We start from the raw sequence: 20,848 nt of genomic DNA, 5'->3' as shown, positions 1-20,848 counted from the left end.
AATAAATAATAATAAAATACTACTAATCATCATTATCATCATCATATATAACAATAATAATAATATTCATGAATAATAGTAATAAATAATTATCATAAATAATAGTAATGTTAATCATAATAAATAATAATAATAAAATACTACTAATCATCATTATCATCATCATATATAACAATAATAATAATAAAATAAATAATAATAGTAATAATAATAATACAAAATGCTACTACTGCTACTACTAACAGTAATAATAATTACAAAACAAAATGACAACAAAAATAGAAATTATTTTATTTATAATAATATAAATAAAACATACTACTACTACTACTACTACTGCTACTAATAAAAAATAATAATAATAATAGTAGCTGTAAAAACACTAGTTTCCCTAGAGGTGTGAAGTTGCATGTGCTGCACACAGGGAAGCACTGGGATGTCAGTTGGATTGACACGCTGACAGTAATTCTGCCACTCAGATTAGAGCTGTGTGTGTCCCCTGTGATGGCAGTGAATGAAGGATTGGGGTAGATACAGATGTCTCTGGTGCCTTCAGTTGCATCGTCCATTGCCTTGCAATGATCAGTGCTGTGATTCAGCTCTGCAGCCTCCTATGTCAGTCTATGTTACCCTCCCCTGTGTGTGAGTGGGAGCTGGCGATGGCTGCAAGGGGGTGTGACATCCCCATACACACATACAAACACATACACATCAGGATCAGCAGCTGCACAGACTCGCCAAACACCCAGCAACTACTCCGCAGGCTCAGCCCGGACTGCAGGCAAAGAGGTAAGTGCCTGATGTCCCCATCACTGCATCCATGGTCACTCCAGCACCTTCCCTTGTCACCTTGTATATATTGATCTTTCATTTTTCTTACCTAAATTAAAAAAAGAAGCTTTCAAACTGTGAGCTACTTGCATGTATCCTGGCCAATCAGTATTATTATTATACAGGATTTATATAGCGCCAAGAGTTTGTGCAACGCTTTACAAAATATCATCTGTCAGTAAATTCATCGATTCCCAGTAGAATTGAAGATGATATAGAGGACAGACGATTCTTTATTCCAATGGTGTACGTCTCATTAATTTCACACTGAAGTTATATTGAGTATTTTTTTTCCAGAAATTTTCAACTTATATTCATTGACCTAGCCTTGTCTATGTTTAAAAATCAATTTCCTGTATAATGTATTGATTGATCTGTGTAGGTAGAGCTGCTTGTGTTATAGAAATGACTTCACTGAAGGAAACAGTGAAAAGAGTAATGTAGCGCTGACCTATAGCAGAACGCATTGTTCCCAAAAGGAGATGATATCTGTAGCAAAACCATTCACCCTTTGAGGTGGAAGATAATTAAAATACCATTTTGGCTTTGGATGCTTTTAATATGACACCAACCTATACCAGAGTGCAGAGACCATTTGCATCAGTCTCTGGTCCTAAAGTAGCTATTGACTGTACCAAAGCTAGCCACCCTCCTAGGGGCAGTTTAGGAAGGTAATTAAATTACCACATTGGAAGCCTTTAAGAACAGAGACTGATGCAAATGCCCTATGCACTCTGGTATAGGTTGGTGCTATATTAAAGGATTCCAAAGTGGTCATTTAATTACCCTCCTCCTAAACCGCCCTTACAGGGGTGGGTAGCTTTGGTAGAGTCATTAGCTGCTTTAGGGACAGAGACTGGTGCAAACGCCCTATGCACTCTGGTATAGGTTGGTGCCATATTAAAGGCTTCCAAAGTTGTAATTTAATTACCCTCCTCCTAAACTGTCCCTAGAAGGCTGGGTAGCTTTGGTACAGTCATTAGCTGCTTTAGGGACAGAGACTGGTGAAAATGATCTATGCACTCTGGTATAGGTTGGTGCCATATTAAAGGAGCTAATAACTCTACCAAAGCTACCCACCCTTCTAGGGGCAGTTTAGGAGGAGGGTAATTAAATTACCACTTTGGATGCCTTTAATATGGCACCAACCTATACCAGAGTGCATAGGGCGTTTGCACCAGTCTCTGTCCCTAAAGCAGCTAATGACTGTACCAAAGTGACCCACCTTTCTAGGGGCAGTTTAGGAGGAGGGTAATTAAATGACCACATTGGAAGCCTTTAATATAGCACCAACCTATACCAGAGTGCATAGACCATTTGCACAAGTCTCTGTCCCTGAAGGAGCTAATGACTCTACCAAAGCTACCCACCCTCCTAGGGGCAGTTTAGGAGGAGGGTAATTAAATTACCACATTGGAAGCCTTTAAGAACAGAGACTGATGCAAACGACCTATGCACTCTGGTATAGGTTGGTGCTATATTAAAGGGAGTAATGACTGTAACAAAGATACTCACCCTTCTAGGGGCAGTTTAGTAGGAGGATAATTAAATTACGACTTTGGAAACCTTTTAATATGGCACCAACCTATACCAGAGTGCCTAGATCGTTTGCATCAGTCTCTGTTCTTAAAGCAGCTAATGACTGTACCAATGCTACCCAGCCTTCTAGGGGCAGTTTAGGAGGAGGCAGGGGCGGACTGACCATTTGGAAACTCAGGCACTGCCCGAGGGCCCGGGGTCAGTAGGGGGCCCCATGAGATGGCCCTGGTACCTTTTTCATAGGCTTTTTTGAGTTTAGGCAAGGACACAGGGGCCCCATGATGCCCTATTGCCCGGGGGGCCCCATGAGTTGTCAGTCCGCCCCTGGGAGGAGGGTAATTAAATTACCACTTTGGATGCCTTTATTATAGCACAAACCTATACCAGAGTGCCTAGGTCACTTGCATCAGTTTCTGTTTCTAAAGGAGTTAATGACTGTATAAAAGCTACCCACCCTTCTAGGGGAAGTTAAGGAGGATAATTAAATTACCACTTTGAAAACCTTTAGTATGGCACCAACCTATACCAGAGTGCCTAGATCATTCGCATCAGTCTCTGTTTCTAAAGGAGCTAATGACTATCAAAGCGACCCGCCCTCCTAGGGGCAGTTTAGGAGGAGGGTGATTAAATGACCACTTTGGAAGCCTTTATTATGGCACCAACCTATACCAGAGCGCATAGATCATCAGCATTAGTCTCTGTCCCTAAAAGAGCTAATGACTGTACCAAGGGCGGACTAACCATTCGGGTACTCGGGCACTACCCGAGAACCCAGGGTCAGTAGGGGGCCCCATGAGATGTCCCTGGTACCTTTCATAGGCTTTTTTGGGTGTAGTTTAAGTGTGGGCGAGGACACAGGGGCCCCATGATTTCCTATTGCCCGGAGGCCCCATGAATTGTCAGTCCGCCCCTGGACTGTACCAAAGCTACCCAGCCTTCTAGGGTCAGTTTAGGAGGGAGGTAATTAAATTACCACTTTGGATGCCTTTATTATAGCACCAACCTATACTAGAGCGCATGGATCATTGGCATTAGTCTTTGTCCCCGAAGTAGCTAATGACTGTACCAAAGTTGCTCACTCTTCTAGGGTAGTTGAGACAGAATAATTAATTACCATTTTGAATGTTTTAAATGTAGCACCAACCTATACCAGAGCACATAGATCATTCGCATTAGTCTCTGTTCCCAAAGGAACTAATGGCCGTACTAAAGGTACTCACCCTTCTGGGGGCAGTTTTATGATTCTACCCATCCAGGGGCGGACTGACCATTTGGAAACTCAGGCACTGCCCAAGGGCCCAGGGTTAGTAGGGGGCCCCATGAGATGCCCCTGGTACCTTTTTCATAGGCTTTTTTGAGTTTGGGCAAGAACACAGGGGCCCCATGATCCCCTATTGCCCGGGGGCCCCATGAGTTGTCAGTCCGCCCCTGTACCCATCTATGTAGACCGGGTGCTTGTTGGTCACTGAACCCAGAACCCCAACACTTCAAGGCAAGAAGTGCTAAACACCATGCCGCCTGACTTCTTACTCCCATAACTTGCTATAGGCTCAGCTCAGAGACCTAACACAACAGGATTTTTTTTTGTAAATATTTATTTTCTGCTGTATCCAATCAGGTTTGAAAAGTACAGTCACATGACCACAATAGAGACCCGTATCCTTTTGCTAAAGCTTTGTGATTTGAGCCTTCTATCTTGCTGAATGTCATTTTGCTTTTGCACTGCTTTGCTCACAAGCCCACAAACTGCAGAATCTATACCGCCGCAATACTTTATTATCACAGCTGACATTTCTTATGCTGCACTTTTTGTAGGATTACTTTATTGTGGTCTTATTTACTCAACTTAATGATGGAGATGATGTGATGGAGGATCTCAGATGTGAAGGGAGACTTCTAATATGAAGGGGGTACTCTGATGTGAATGGGGGCGGGCTCTGATGTGATGACCTCTGATGTGAAGGGGAGCTCTGATGTGATGGGAAGACCTCTGATGTAAAGGGGAGCTCTGATGTAAAAGGGGTCTTCTGACATGAAGGGCTTCTGATGTTTAAGAATGGGCTTTAATAGGATAGGGAACTCTGATGTGAAGAGGGGACATCTGACGTTATGGAGACTCTGATGTGATGGGGGGACTCCTGATGTAATGGGTGGAATTAGATGTAATGGGGGCACTGCTGATGTGAAGGGGGGACTCAGATGTGATGGGGGGACACAGATGTGATGGGGGGACTCCTGATGTGAAGGGGTGGAGTCGGATTTAATGGGGGCACTGCTGATGTGATGGGGGGAGTCTGATGTGAAGGGGGACCTCTGATGTGATGGGGGGACTCAGATGGGAAGGGGGGACTCCTGATGTAATGGGCGATTCCTGATGTGAAGGGGGGAACTCAGATGTGATGCGGGGACTCAGATGTGATGGGCGGGGACTCCTGATGTGAAGGAGGGAGTCTGATGTGAATGGAGGGACTCCTAATGTGATGGGGGGACTCAGATGTGATGGGGGGACTCTAGATGTGATGTAGGGACTCCTAATGTGATGGGGGGACTCAGATGTGATGGGGGGACTCTTGATGTGATGGGGGGACTCTTGATGTGAAGGTGGGAGTCTGATGTGAAAGGGGGACCTCTGATGTGATGGGGGGGACTCAGATGTGATGGGGGGGACTCAGATGTGATGGGGGGACGCAGATGTGATGGGGGGACGCAGATGTGATGGGGGGAGTCTGTTGTAAAAGGGGGACCTCTGATGTGATGGGGGGACTCTGACGTGAAGTTGATTTCATCAAGGCTGTTGTGTGCATCATCCCAGGCTCAGGTTTCCCACTGATAAGTAACCTGTAGCCCGGGTTCACACTGATGCTGTGCAGAATTCGCAGTGTTTTCTGTGTGAATTCCGCACCGCATCAGAATCGCCCCCCATTCATACAAACCGCTGCAAGTGTGTATGTTAAGCTAACCCCGAAATCGGTCCGCAAAACGCAGTGCGATGTGCAGAATCGAATCACTTAGGTGTGAATACCCATGTGATCCGATTCAAGTGCGGACCCACAAAAAGGGGTCCTGCACCATTTTGATGCGAGCGCGGTGCGATTAGAGCCATAGAAAATGTACGACTCCAATCGCAACGCACACAAATCGCATGTAATCTGCACAGGAATGCGTTGCGGTTTCTGTGCGAATCACATGTGATATACCGCACTGCATATATGTGAACCCGGGCTGACTCATCATTTTTAGACTGAGGTGCCTGGAGATTTTGCATACTTTAAAGGGTGACACAACTGGAAACAGGTTGAAAAAATGCTGATATATATCACAATACAATATATATATATACCGTATAGACATAATACCAGCCCCTCCCTCTTAGATTGTAAGCTCCCAGGATCAGGGCCCTCCTATCCCTCTTGTTATATTGTAAAGTGCTGAGCAAACTGTTGGTGCGATATAAATCCTGTATAATAATAATAATAATATATAAATCCTGTATAATAATAATAATAATATATAAATCCTGTATAATAATAATAATATATAAATCCTGTATAATAATAATATATAAATCCTGTATTATAATAATAATAATATATAAATCCTGTATAATAATAATAATAATAATATATGAATCCTGTATAATAATAATAATATATAAATCCTGTATAATAATAATAATAATATATAAATCCTGTATAATAATAATAATAATAATATATAAATCCTGTATAATAATAATAATAATACTAGCACATACACTACACTTTGCTACTAACAGAACACATGATATCGTGGTAGTGAGTCCCCTCTATTTGTAAGGAATCTGAAAGCTGTCACATTGTTTTTTTGTTTCTGTCATCTGACTGTCGTCTGTTGTCAGCCATTGCAGGCCGATCAAAGGCTGCCCGCGGTGTCTTTCGGGAAGTCAGCTGTGTACAGGGAAACTCTCTCAGGAGTAGAAATTACATAAATAAATATATTCTGTTCTGAAAAAAAGGAACTAAAGTGGAACTGTGGGCAAAATAAAAAATACCTATATGATGCGGTCTGTCGGTGGCATTACATAGTTAAATAGTTACATAGTTAGTCTGGCTGAAAAAAGACAAAAGTCCATCCAGTTCAACCATAAAAAAAACCCCCAAAATTTTGAATCCTACACCCACAGCTGATCCAGAGCAAGAAACCTTTCCGTGTTTGGAGATTACATTTTTTTTTCTCCAGATGCAAAGAGCGCCCCCTCAGGGTGAATAACTCTTCACCGAGTTCACTATGAACCACTGATGTATTTATACATGGAGATCATATCCCCCCCTTATGTATTATACATGGAGATCATATCCCCCCTTATGTATTATACATGGTGATCATATCCCCCCTTATGTATTATACATGGAGATCATATCCCCCCTTATGTATTATACATGGTGATCATATCCCCCCTTATGTATTATACATGGAGATCATATCCCCCTTATGTATTATACATGGAGATCATATCCCCCCTTATGTATTATACATGGAGATCATATCCCCCCTTATGTATTATACATGGAGATCATATGCCCCTTATGTATTATACATGGTGATCATATCCCCCCTTATGTATTATACATGGAGATCATATCCCCCCCCTTATGTATTATACATGGAGATCATATCCCCCTTATGTATTATACATGGAGATCATATCCCCCTTATGTATTATACATGGAGATCATATCCCCCCTTATGTATTATACATGGAGATCATATCCCCCCTTATGTATTATACATGGAGATCATATCCCCCCTTATGTATTATACATGGAGATCATATCCCCCTTATGTATTATACATGGAGATCATATCCCCCTTATGTATTATACATGGAGATCATATCCCCCCTTATGTATTATACATGGAGATCATATCACCCCCCTTATGTATTATACATGGAGATAATATCCCCCTTATGTATTATACATGGAGATCATATCCCCCTTATGTATTATACATGGAGATCACATCCCCCTTATGTATTATACATGGAGATCATATCCCCCCCTTATGTTTTATACATGGAGATCATATCCCCCCTTATGTATTATACATGGTGATCATATTCCCCCTTATGTATTATACATGGTGATCATATCCCCCCTCATGTATTATACATGGTGATCATATCTCCCCTTATGTATTATACATGGTGATCATATCCCCCCTTATGTATTATACATGGAGATCATATCCCCCCTTATGTATTATACATGGTGATCATATCTCCCCTTATGTATTATACATGGAGATCATATCCCCCTTATGTATTATACATGGTGATCATATCCCCCCTTATGTTTTATACATGGTGATCATATCCCCCCTTATGTATTATACATGGTGATCATATCCCCCCTTATGTATTATACATGGTGATCATATTCCCCCTTATGTATTATACATGGTGATCATATCCCCCCCTTATGTTTTATACATGGAGATCATATCCCCCCTTATGTATTATACATGGAGATCATATCCCCCCTTATGTATTATACATGGAGATCATATCCCCCTTATGTATTATACATGGAGATCATATCCCCCCTTAAGTATTATACATGGAGATCATATCCCCCCTTATGTATTATACATGGAGATCATATCCCCCCTTATGTATTATACATGGAGATCATATCCCCCCTTATGTATTATACATGGAGATCATATCCCCCCTTATGTATTATACATGGAGATCATATCCCCCCTTATGTATTATACATGGAGATCATATCCCCCTTATGTATTATACATGGAGATCATATCCCCCCTTATGTATTATACATGGAGATCATATCCCCCCTTATGTATTATACATGGAGATCATATCCCCCCTTATGTATTATACATGGTGATCATATCCCCCCTTATGTATTATACATGGAGATCATATCCCCCCCCCTTCTGTATTATACATGGAGATCATATCCCCCTTATGTATTATACATGGAGATCATATCCCCCCTTATGTATTATACATGGAGATCATATCCCCCTTATGTATTATACATGGAGATCATATCCCCCCTTATGTATTATACATGGAGATCATATCCCCCCTTATGTATTATACATGGAGATCATATCCCCCTTATGTATTATACATGGAGATCATATCCCCCCTTATGTATTATACATGGAGATCATATCCCCCCCTTATGTTTTATACATGGAGATCATATCCCCCCTTATGTATTATACATGGAGATCATATCCCCCCTTATGTATTATACATGGAGATCATATCCCCCTTATGTATTATACATGGAGATCATATCCCCCCTTAAGTATTATACATGGAGATCATATCCCCCCTTATGTATTATACATGGAGATCATATCCCCCCTTATGTATTATACATGGAGATCATATCCCCCCTTATGTATTATACATGGAGATCATATCCCCCCTTATGTATTATACATGGAGATCATATCCCCCCTTATGTATTATACATGGAGATCATATCCCCCTTATGTATTATACATGGAGATCATATCCCCCCTTATGTATTATACATGGAGATCATATCCCCCCTTATGTATTATACATGGAGATCATATCCCCCCTTATGTATTATACATGGTGATCATATCCCCCTTTATGTATTATACATGGAGGTCATATCCTTCCTTATGTATTATACATGGAGATCATATCCCCCCTTATGTATTATACATGGAGATCATATCCCCCCTTATGTATTTATACATGGAGATCATATCCCCCCTTATGTATTATACATGGAGATCATATCCCCCCTTATGTATTTATACATGGAGATCATATCCCCCCTTATGTATTATACATGGTGATCATATCCCCCCTTATGTATTATACATGGAGATCATATCCCCCCCTTATGTATTATACATGGAGATCATATCCCCCTTATGTATTATACATGGAGATCATATCCCCCCTTATGTTTTATACATGGAGATCATATCCCCCCTTATGTATTATACATAGTGATCATATCCCCCCTTATGTATTATACATGGAGATCATATCCCCCCTTGTGTATTATACATGGAGATCATATCCCCCCCTTATGTATTATACATGGAGATCATATCCCCCCTTATGTATTATACATGGAGATCATATCCCCCCTTATGTATTATACATGGAGATCATATCCCCCCCCCTTCTGTATTATACATGGAGATCATATCCCCCTTATGTATTATACATGGAGATCATATCCCCCCCCTTATGTATTATACATGGAGATCATATCCCCCCCTTATGTATTATACATGGAGATCATATCCCCCTTATGTATTATACATGGAGATCATATCCCCCCTTATGTATTATACATGGATATCATATCCCCCCTTATGTATTATATATGGTGATCATATCCCCCCTTATGTATTATACATGGAGATCATATCCCCCCTTATGTATTATACATGGAGATCATATCCCCCCTTATGTATTATATATGGTGATCATATCCCCCCTTATGTATTATACATGGAGATCATATCCCCCCTTATGTATTATACATGGAGATCATATCCCCCCTATGTATTATACATGGTGATCATATCCCCCTTATGTATTATACATGGAGATCATATCCCCCCTTATGTATTATACATGGTGATCATATCCCCCCCTATGTATTATACATGGAGATCATATCCCCCCTTATGTATTATACATGGAGATCATATCCCCCTTATGTATTATACATGGTGATCATATCCCCCCTTATGTATTATACATGGTGATCATATCCCCCCTTATGTATTATACATGGAGATCATATCCCCCCTTATGTATTATACATGGTGGTCATATCCCCCCTTAATCTCCTCTTCTCAGTAGAGAATAAATTCAGTTCCTCTAATCTTTCCTCATAGCTGATCTCCTCCATGCCTCTTATCAGTTTGGTTGCCCTTCTCTGTACTTTCTCCAGTTCCCCAATGTTCTTTTTGTGAATTGGTGCCCAAAACTGATCTGCATATTCCAGATGAGGTCTTACTAATGATCTGTACCGGGGTAAACAGCAGTCTTTGTTTTCCTGGCTATCCCCTGTAATACTTTGTAGTTTATTACTTGTTAATCCTGCCAGTAGATTTGTTATTTTTCCACTTCCTTTAACAGGCCAATCTGCCCAGCAAAAGTATCAGTTAGAGGGTTGAGACAAACCATTTATTATAGAGAGGGGTGCCTACAGTGGTCAGCTAATATTTATGGAAAACCTTCATCCCTAAAGGGGAAAAAATGTTTCTGTAAAGTCGATGTAACTATACTGGTCCATTTAACACTAACCTCTACACAGGGGGAGAATCCTGCTGTCCAAGAGCGGCTACATTGCTCCTCCATAGAAACAGTGGAGGGGTGAGTGTAGCCGACCTAAGACAGCCTTAGTTTTCTCTTTGATCTACAGAACATCTTCCCCCTATGTCAAGTAGATGAGGGGGTGTTCTGTAGTCCAAATCAGGAGAGCAGTGAGAACTGTCATCCTCAGGCTCCATGCACACAGGGCTTTTAATAACACTGGAACCGCTAGCTGTGTAACCCAGGTTCACATATATGCGGGCCACGTTTTGCGCAGGCACGAGAGGCCATTCATTTGAATGGACTCCCGTGCCCCGTGACACGCAGGGAAGAAGTCCCTGCACTTCTTCTGAAAACGCAACCCGCAAGGGAACTTCGGTTCTTAGTACGGTTGCTTTTTCCAGTATGGGCGGTGTGCCATTAGAAGTAATGGCACCTGCCCACGGGTCCGCATTCCTCTGTGTGGGGCATGCTGCTGCACAGATTTTCATGCGGATCTGCAGCGGCACCACCCGCACATATGTGAACCAAGCCTCAAGTCTCTTTAAAAACATGAGTTTTTCAGCATTTTTTAGCATTTTTGCATTAGCATTTAGCTGCGTTTTTTCACATTTTCAGTTTTTAGTGTTTTTTTACCCCCAAAAAATGTGTTTTTGGTCAATAAAAGTCCAAGAAATGCCCGTTTTGCCGCGTTTTTCTGCGTTAGAGCATTTTGGGGATGGACACACAGGATAACATGCCAGGGATGGACACATAGGATAACATGCTTGGGATGGACACACAGGATAACATGCGGGGGATGGACACATAGGATAACATGCCGGGGATGGACACACAGGATAACATGGTGGGGATGGACACACAGGATAACATGCCGAGGATGGACACGTAGGATAACACGCCGGGGATGGACACATAGGATAACACGCCGGGGATGGACACGTAGGATAACACGCCGGGGATGGACACATAGGATAACACGCCGGGGATGGACACATAGGATAACACGCCGGGGATGGACACACATAGGATAACACGCCGGGGATGGACACACAGGATAACACGCCGGGGATGGACACACAGGATAACACGCCGGGGATGGACACACAGGATAACACGTGGGGATGGACACACAGGATAACACGCGGGGATGGACACACAGGATAACACGCCGGGGATGGACACACAGGATAACACGCCGGGGATGGACACACAGGATAACACGCCGGGGATGGACACACAGGATAACATGCCGGGGATGGACACATAAGATAACATGCCGGGGATGGACACACAGGATAACATGCCGGGGATGGACACACAAGATAACACGCCGGGGATGGACACATAGGATAACACGCCGGGGATGGACACACAGGACAACACGCCGGGGATGGACACATAGGATAACACGCCGGGGATGGACACACAGGACAACACGCCGGGGATGGACACATAGGATAACAGGCCGGGGATGGACACACAGGATAACACGCGGGGGATGGACACATAGGAGAACACGCCGGGGATGGACACATAGGATAACACGCCGGGGATGGACACATAGGATAACACGCCGGGGATGGACACATAGGATAACATGCCGGGGATGGACACACAGGATAGCACGCCGAGGATGGACACACAGGATAACACGCCGGGGATGGACACATAGGATAACATGGTGGGGATGGACACGCAGGATAACATGCAGGGGATGGACACACAAGATAACATGCAGGGGATGGACACACAGGATAACATGCAGGGGATGGACACATAGGATAACATGCCGGGGATGGACACATATAGGATAACATGCCGGGGATGGACACGTAGGATAACATGCCGGGGATGGACACGTAGGATAACATGCTGGGGATGGACACGTAGGATAACACGCCGGGGATGGACACGTAGGATAACATGCCGGGGATGGACACGTAGGATAACACGCCGGGGATGGACACGTAGGATAACATGCCGGGGATGGACACGTAGGATAACATGCTGGGGATGGACACGTAGGATAACATGCCGGGGATGGACACGTAGGATAACATGCCGGGGATGGACACGTAGGATAACACGCCGGGGATGGACACGTAGGATAACACGCCGGGGATGGACACATAGGATAACACGCCGGGGATGGACACATAGGATAACATGCCCCGTGTGCATGAGGACTAATATAGAAAGTGTGTTACTGGCAGGACCACCATGTGAAAATAAAGGGGAAAAAAGCCTAAAAAAAGAAAACTAATGCAGCCACCACAGGGAATGGAGAATATTCACATTTTGTATTGCAAACAATTTGTAAACCGAAACACGGTTTCCCATAGGAAAGCATTGAAATCCAATTAATCCATTCCGGAGGTCAGACAAAAGTAAAAAAAAAGTCGCAGTCACTATATGTCAGTGCTGGTTTTTAAATAGCATTACTGGCTTTTTTTTTCTTCGCTATAGCTCAGAGGATCAGCTGTCACTTTCCCCGGAGCTAAAGGAAACTAAGGGGCGGAGTCACTGGGTAATGCCACTGGGTGACCCCAACCCTTTGTTTCTTTTAGTCCTCCGAGAATGACAGATTCAGATTCTCTGAGCTATAGTAAAGGAAAAAAAAAAAGCCGGTAATTGCATTTATAAAAACAACATTGTTTTTAAATGCAATTGCCGGCTTTTTTTTTCACTAAAGCTCAGAGAATCAGCTGCCACTTTCCCAAAGCTAAAAGAAACAATGTAGTTTATTTCCTGAGATAAAAGAAACAAAGTTTCCTTTAACTCTGGGGAAAGTGACAGCTAATGCTGTGAGCTATAGTGAAGAAAAAAGAAAGCCGGCAATTGCATTTAAAAATCGGCACCGACATACACTTCGTATTGCGAAAAAAATTTGTACAAAATTCGTAAACTGAGGCATTATTTTTAATGGATTTTCATTTATAAACCGAAAATCACGTTAACCGAGGCGTTTGTAAACTGAGGAACGCCTGTACAAGCAACATTCAGATTTCTATGTAACAAAATGGGCCACGTATGACAGCCTTATAATGTAAGTGTACTAAATTGTACCTTACTGCTACCATAGGCAAACCCAGCGTGGGGCGCCCTGCAATCCGGCATGTGTCAGATAGTGTCCCCCCCCCCGCATGTGTCAGATAGAGTGTGCCCCGGCATGTGTCAAGTAGCATGTCCCCCGGCATGTGTCAGGTAGCGTGTCTCCTGGCATGTGCCAGATAGTGTTCCCCCCCTGCATGTGTCAGATAGCGTGTCCCCCCCTGCATGTGTCAGATAGCATGTCCCCCAGCATGTGTCAGATAGCATGTCCCCCGGCATGTGTCAGATAGCGTGTCCCACGGCATGTGTCAGATAGTGTGTCCCACGGCATGTGTCAGATATCGTGTCCCCCGTTATGTGTCAGATAGCGTGTCCTCTGGCATGTGTCAGATAGCGTTTCCCCCCAGCATGTGTCAGATAGCGTGTCCCCCCGGCATGTGTCAGATAGCGTGTCCCCCCGGCATGAGTCAGATAGCGAGTCCCCTGGCATGTGTCAGATAGCGTGTCCTCTGGCATGTGTCAGATAGTGTTTCCCCCCAGCATGTGTCAGATAGCGTGTCCCCCTGGCATGTGTCAGATAGCGTGTCGCCCCGGCATGAGTCAGATAGCGAGTCCCCTGGCATGTGTCAGATAGTGTGTCCCCCCGGCATGTGTCAGATAACGTGTCCCCCGGCATGTGTCAGATAGCGTGTCCCCCCGGCATGTGTCATATAGCGTGTTCCCTGGCATGTGTCAGATAGCATGTCCCCCGGCATGTGTCAGATAGCGTGTCCCCCGGCATGTGTCAGATAGCGTGTCCTCTGGCATGTGTCAGATAGCAATTCCCCCCAGCATGTGTCAGATAGCGTGTCCTCTGGCATGTGTCAGATAGCATTTCCCCCCAGCATGTGTCAGATAGCGTGTCCTCTGGCATGTGTCAGATAGCGTGTCCCCCGGCATGTGTCAGATAGCGTGTCCCCCCGGCATGTGTCAGATAACGTGTCCCCCCGGCATGTGTCAGATATCGTGTACCCCGGCACGTGTCAGATAGCGTGTCCCACGGCATGTGTCAGATATCGTGTACCTCGTTATGTGTCAGCATGTCCCCTGCCATGTGTCAGATAGCTTGTTCTCCGGCATGTGTCAGATAGCGTGTCCCCCCCCGTATGTGTCAGATATCATGTCCCCCGTTATGTGTCAGATAGTGTGTCCCCCGCCATGTGTCAGATAGCGTGTCCTCCAGCATGTGTCAGATAGCGTGTCCCCCCGGGATGTGTCAGATAGCGTGTACCCCCGGCATGTGTCAGATAGCGTGTCCCCTGCCACGTGCTGTCAGGGAACTAGCATCCACAGGATGAGACATAGCAATGGCAACTTTCATGTCGCTCTCTGGAAAAGTTTTCTTTCTTTTTTTTTATTTTAGAACCCCTCCCCTCTGGACACCCCAGAAAGTTGGGGGCTCTTTTATGCAAACATAAACTTTAGCTGGCGTGTTGGAATTTTGGTTTGCCACTTATGATCCCTAAAACTTCTCTATTGGCTCATTAATGTGCTGGGAAAACCTACTAACCAATAGTGAGGCAGAAAAGACATAAAAAGAGGCGTGTGCCAAACGTCTGACTTCCTGGATAAAGTCAATATTTGCATACCTGAGCAGTCTGGGGGTGACGGGGTTCACAGAGTACTCTCCGAAAAAAGCCTATTTTCTTAAAAAAACACTCCAGCGTTCACACCAGGGGACTTCAAACCAGTATATCAGTGTGTAATGCTTCCTCGGGTGCAGCCCTCCACGAGAACTGTAAAAACACACGCAAGAGAGCGCTGGCTGCTCATGCATTACCTTCATAAAATGGAATCAAATGCCAGGAGACAAGAAGATACAAAAGGCATGAAAACAGCAGGCGTATACAAGAAGTAAAGCCTTAGAAGGCCCGTCCCATCTCGGAGCCATCTGGCTGTCAGCTCTGAAGAAGGGAGCTTGTCTCCCGAAACGCGTTAGTTTCCTACCAGATGGCTCCGAGACAGGGGTGGACTGGCGACTCATGGGGCCCCCGGGCAATAGGGGATCATGGGGCCCCTGTGTCCTTGCCCAAACTCAAAAAAGCCTATGAAAAAGGTATCAGGGGCATCTCATGGGACCCCCTACTGACCCCGGGCCCTCGGGCAGTGTCTGAGTTTCCAAATGGTCAGTCCACCCCTGCTCCGAGATGGGATGGGCCTTCTAAGGCTGTACTTCTTGTATATGCCTGCTGTATTCATGCGTTTGTATCTTTTTCATGTATTCATGCGTTTGTATCTTTTTCATGTATTCATGCGTTTGTATCTTTTTCATGTATTCATGCGTTTGTATCTTTTTGTCTCGGCATTTGATTATATTTTTTGAAGGTAATGCACGGGGAGCCCGCGCCCTCTTGTGTGTTTTTACAGTTCTCTACAAAAAGAACCTGCCTTTAGAAAACATTGTCTGCTATGCAATAGACAATCAGTTAATTAACCGCTTCCCGACCGCCCTATAGCAGATGTACTGCTACATGGCAGCACGGGTACGCAAAATCACGTATATATATGATTTTTAGTTCTGGGTAGGGGGCGTGCGCGAGCCACGCATGCACCCTACCCGAGCCGCGGGCACCCGGTGATTACCGACAATCACTGATGAAGAGGAAGGCTGTTTTGTTTCCAATCTTCCTCCCTGTCAGCTCGGGCACACTGCTCGGGATGGCTGTGCACAGTACAGCCATCCCAATCAGTGTGCTTACAGGGAAGCACAAACCCCCCCGCCACCTAGTAAAACACTCCCATCACACAGTTAACCCTTTGATCGCCCCTCACATTAACCCCTTCCTGCCCAGTGTCATTAGTACAGTGTCAGTGCTGTTTTTTAGCACTGATCACTGTATTGGTGTCACTGGGGATGTTACTGACACCAAGTTAGTTCCCCCCAGTCTTAGAATGATCGCCACAGTCCTGTTGTAAGTCGCTGATTGCCGACATTACTAGTAAGAAAAAAAAAATCTCGGTATCTATATCGCCATTTGTAAATGCTATAACTTTCACACAAACCAATTAATTTACACGTATTGGGATTTGTTTCGCAAAGACATGGAGCAGAATACAATTTGGCCGAAATTTATGATGACATTTGATTTTAAAATTTTTTTTTACTGGACATGTTTAATAGCAAAAAGTAAAAAATATAGTTTTTTTCTCAAAATTGTCGGTCTTTTTTTGCTTATAGTGCAAAAAATAAAAATCTCAGAGGCAATCCCCCTCCCAGCACAAATCCTCTCTCTCCCCATATGCCCCCAGCACAAATCCTCAAAAAAATTCCCCCTCCTAGCACAAATCCTCTAACCCCAAATTTCCCCTCTGAGCACAAATCCTACCCCCCCCCGCTCCAAATCCCCCTCCCAGCATAAATTCCCCCCTCAATCCCCCATTCTAGGGCAAATCTCCCCCCTCCCAAATTTCCCCTCCTCAACAAAAAACTCCAGTAATCCCTACCAGCACAAATCCTCCCCCCCCAAGAAAAAAATTCCCTTCCTAGCACAATTCCACTCTCCCCCTACCATATCACCTTTTCTAGCACAGACCCTCCAAATCCTGCCTCCTAACACAAATCCCCACAAATCACACCTCCCCAAATTTCTACTGCTAGAACAATTCTTACCCCCCCCTTCCTGTCACCCTCCCAACACAAATCTCCTCCCCCCAATCTCTGTATGGTTCCTCCCCCCACCTCACATGATATCACAGTGCCCAGGGCAGCTGACTCTCCTGCCCACCCCTTGTCCTGACCCTGTGTGGTGGCTACATTTGCTTTTTAATTTTCAGACTAAGAACATTTTCAGTAAGTACAGAAAAACCTGTTGATCCTGCCATGTCTTTGTCACTTCATGTGAGCTGAACTGAAAGCCCAAACAAAGTTTTCTTCCTTCTGTAAACTACGAATCACGCCATACCCCATGTAAAGGAGATAAAGGGATGTTTGGAGTCTAGTGTGCACAACACCCATGGCTGCCTCCATAGATACGGTGGAGAAGTGAAAGTTGACGTGAATGCAGTGAACGCATCTACAAACTAGTAATTATTACACAGGATTTATATTTATTTATTTCAGGTACTTGTATAGCACTGTCAATTTACACAGTGCTTTACATATATATATATTGTACATTCACATCAGTATATCGCACAACAGTTTGCGCAGCACATTACAAAATGAAGGTACACATTGCAGTTACAATACAAGTTGGTACAAAAAGGAAACAGAGGGCCCGGCTCGTTAGAGCTTACAATCTAGGAGGAAGGGTTGAGTGATACAAAAGGTAATAGCTGTGAGGGGATGAACTGATGGAGGAAATAAAAGGCAGTTAACTATTTAGAAGCAGGATAGGCTTCTTTAAAGAGATAGGTTTTCATGGATTGTCTAAAGGTGGATAGATTAGGAGATAGCCAGACAGATTGGGGTAGGGAGTTCCATAGGATGGGAGAAGCTTGGGAGAAGCTTGGGAGAAGTCCTGGAGGCGAGCATGGGAGGAGGTGGCATGGGAACTAGAAAGCAGAAGGTCTTGGGAAGATCGAAGAGAGCGGTTTGGTTGATATTTTGAGACCAGGTTGGTGATGTAGCTGGGGGCAGAGTTGTGGATGGCTTTGAAAGTTGTTGTTAGTATTTTGAATTTTATTCGTTGGGCGAGTGGAAGCCAGTGGAGGGATTGGAAGAGAGGGTGAAGGACACTGAATGGAAGCCAGTGGAGTGATTGACAGAGAGGGGTGGAGGACACTGAGTGGAAGCCAGTGGAGGGATTGGCAGAGAGGGGTGGAGGACACTGAGTGGAAGCCAGTGGAGGGATTGGCCGAGAGGGGTGGAGGACACTGAATTGAAGCCAGTGGAGGGATTGACAGAGAGGGGTGGAGGACACTAAGTGGAAGCCAGTGGAGGGATTGGCAGAGAGGGGTGGAGGACACTAAGTGGAAGCCAGTGGAGGGATTGGCAGAGAGGGGTGGAGGACACTGAGTGGAAGCCAGTGGAGGGATTGGCAGAGAGGGGTGGAGGACACTAAGTGGAAGCCAGTGGAGGGATTGGCAGAGAGGGGTGGAGGACACTGAGTGGAAGCCAGTGGAGGGATTGGCAGAGAGGGGTGGAGGACACTGTATGGAAGCCAGTGGAGAAATTGGCAGAGAGGGGTGGAGGACACTAAATGGAAGCCAGTGAATGGATTGGCAGTGAGGGGTGGAGGACACTGAATGGAAGCCAGTGAATGGATTGGCAGTGAGGGGTGGAGGACACTAAATGGAAGCCAGTGAATGGATTGGCAGAGAGGGGTGGAGGACACTAAATGGAAGCCAGTGAATGAATTGGCAGTGAGGGGTGGAGGACACTGAGTGGAAGCCAGTGGAGGGATTGGCAGAGAGGGGTGGAGGATACTGAACCGTTGGTAAGGTGGATGAGTCTGGCAGCAGCATTCATGATGGACTGGAGTGGGGATAGCCTATGTAAAGGTCATCCAATGAGGAGGGAGTTGCAGTAGTCGAGGCGAGAGAATACCAGGGAGTGCATTAGGAGCTTTGTGGTATCATTGGTTAAAAAGGGGCGTATTCTGGAGATGTTGCAGAGGTTGAGGCGGCATGATTTGGACAGGGACTGGATGTGGGCCTGAAAGGATAGTTCAGAATCTAGGGTTACCCCTCACACCCTGGCATTCAGGGATGGGTTGATAACAGTGCTATTGATCCTGACCGAAAATCAGGGGAAGAGGCACGTGGGGGAGATAATATTATGAGCTCGGTTTTGGATAGATTGAGTTTTAGGAAGTGGTTTGACATCCAGTCTGATATGTCTGTTAGAAATCGGTGATACCTGAGGAAACTGATGGGGTGAGCTGAGGAGTACAGAGATAGATTTGTGTGTCATCAACATAGAAATAGTCATCTACGTTGCAATATATTACTTTTATTATTATTTTGGGGTTTAGGTATGGGAGCCTTAAAAGAATTGGTGTTTGAGTCACTTTAAGGCTGACATGGTACCACCCTCCAAATTTCAGTGGGTGCGCTGAATATCCTGTCTAGTTTTGGCCTTCAGACAACACCGATGCCTTGTGTCAGGAGTAAGCGAGGAGTTAATTACAGAAGGGAACGGAGATGAGTTTTATGGCGCGGCACCTGCTGTATTAACGCCGCCTATCCATCCAGTAACTTGCGCACATCGCAGGAGCTGCTTTACACAAGCGGCATGGATGAGATTACAAGTCTTTTGTGAATTGGCCAGAACAGTTTTTTTTTCCCAGCCGCTGATCAGCCAGACGACAACAAACCATCCTGATTCCTGGAAGATGTCCAGAGATCCCAGCCTGGGGTGACGTCATCGTAACGTCACTGTGTATAAAAGGTCTGCAACGTCCTCATCACATGACACCGAAATAAAAAAAAAAAGAAGACTAAAGCTTTATTCTAGCATATGTGAATATTTTACAGGCAGGAGTGAAGACATACCTTTTTTTTTTGTCTGTTAAAGGGCAAGTCCACCTAGACCAGCAAACACATTCTTCTATCCCTCGGGCACTCTTTCTCTATGCTGAGTTCCTTGAATTACTCATTCTTGACCCCTAACTCTGTGTATTACTTAATCTTGACCCTTGAACTCTGTGCGTTTCTTAACCCTGTCCTCTGTATGTTACTTAAGCCTGACTCCTGCACTCTATATGTTTAATTACTCCTGACCCCTGCACACCATGCGTTACCTAATCCTGACTCCTGCACTCTATATGCACACCATGTTTATTTACTCCTGACCCCTGCACACCATGCGTTACCTAATCTTGACTCCTGCACTCTATATGTTTATTTACTCCTGACCCCTGCACACCATGCGTTACCTAATCCTGACTCCTGACCCCTGCACACCATGCGTAATCTAATCCTGACTCCTGCACTCTATATGTTTATTTACTCCTGACCCCTGCACACCATGTGTTACCTAATCCTGACTCCTGGACTCTATATGTTTATTTACTCCTGACCCCTGCACACCATGCGTTACCTAATCCTGACTCCTGCACTCTATATGTTTATTTACTCCTGACCCCTGCACACCATGCGTTACCTAAT

At 44.6% G+C, this 20,848-nt stretch overlaps 1 protein-coding gene across 1 annotated transcript in view; it reads left to right on the top strand.

Annotated features, from left to right (window-relative positions):
* Positions 1 to 720: 720 nt before the first annotated feature.
* Positions 721 to 20,848, top strand: part of LEPR (leptin receptor) — a 154,896-nt gene continuing 134,768 nt past the window's right edge. The window contains exon 1 of the mRNA XM_089687952.1: positions 721 to 789. The gene's annotated coding sequence lies outside the window, so the exon portion shown is untranslated. The remainder of the gene's footprint in view (positions 790 to 20,848) is intronic.

The sequence above is a fragment of the Staurois parvus genome, unplaced genomic scaffold, assembly GCF_062004578.1.
Source record: "Staurois parvus isolate SC_StPar_1 unplaced genomic scaffold, SC_StPar_1.0 ptg000441l, whole genome shotgun sequence".
NCBI classification, from domain to species: Eukaryota; Metazoa; Chordata; class Amphibia; order Anura; family Ranidae; genus Staurois; species Staurois parvus.
The sequence above is the reverse complement of the archived record's forward strand: the minus strand, read 5'-3'. Positions and strand labels throughout refer to the sequence as shown.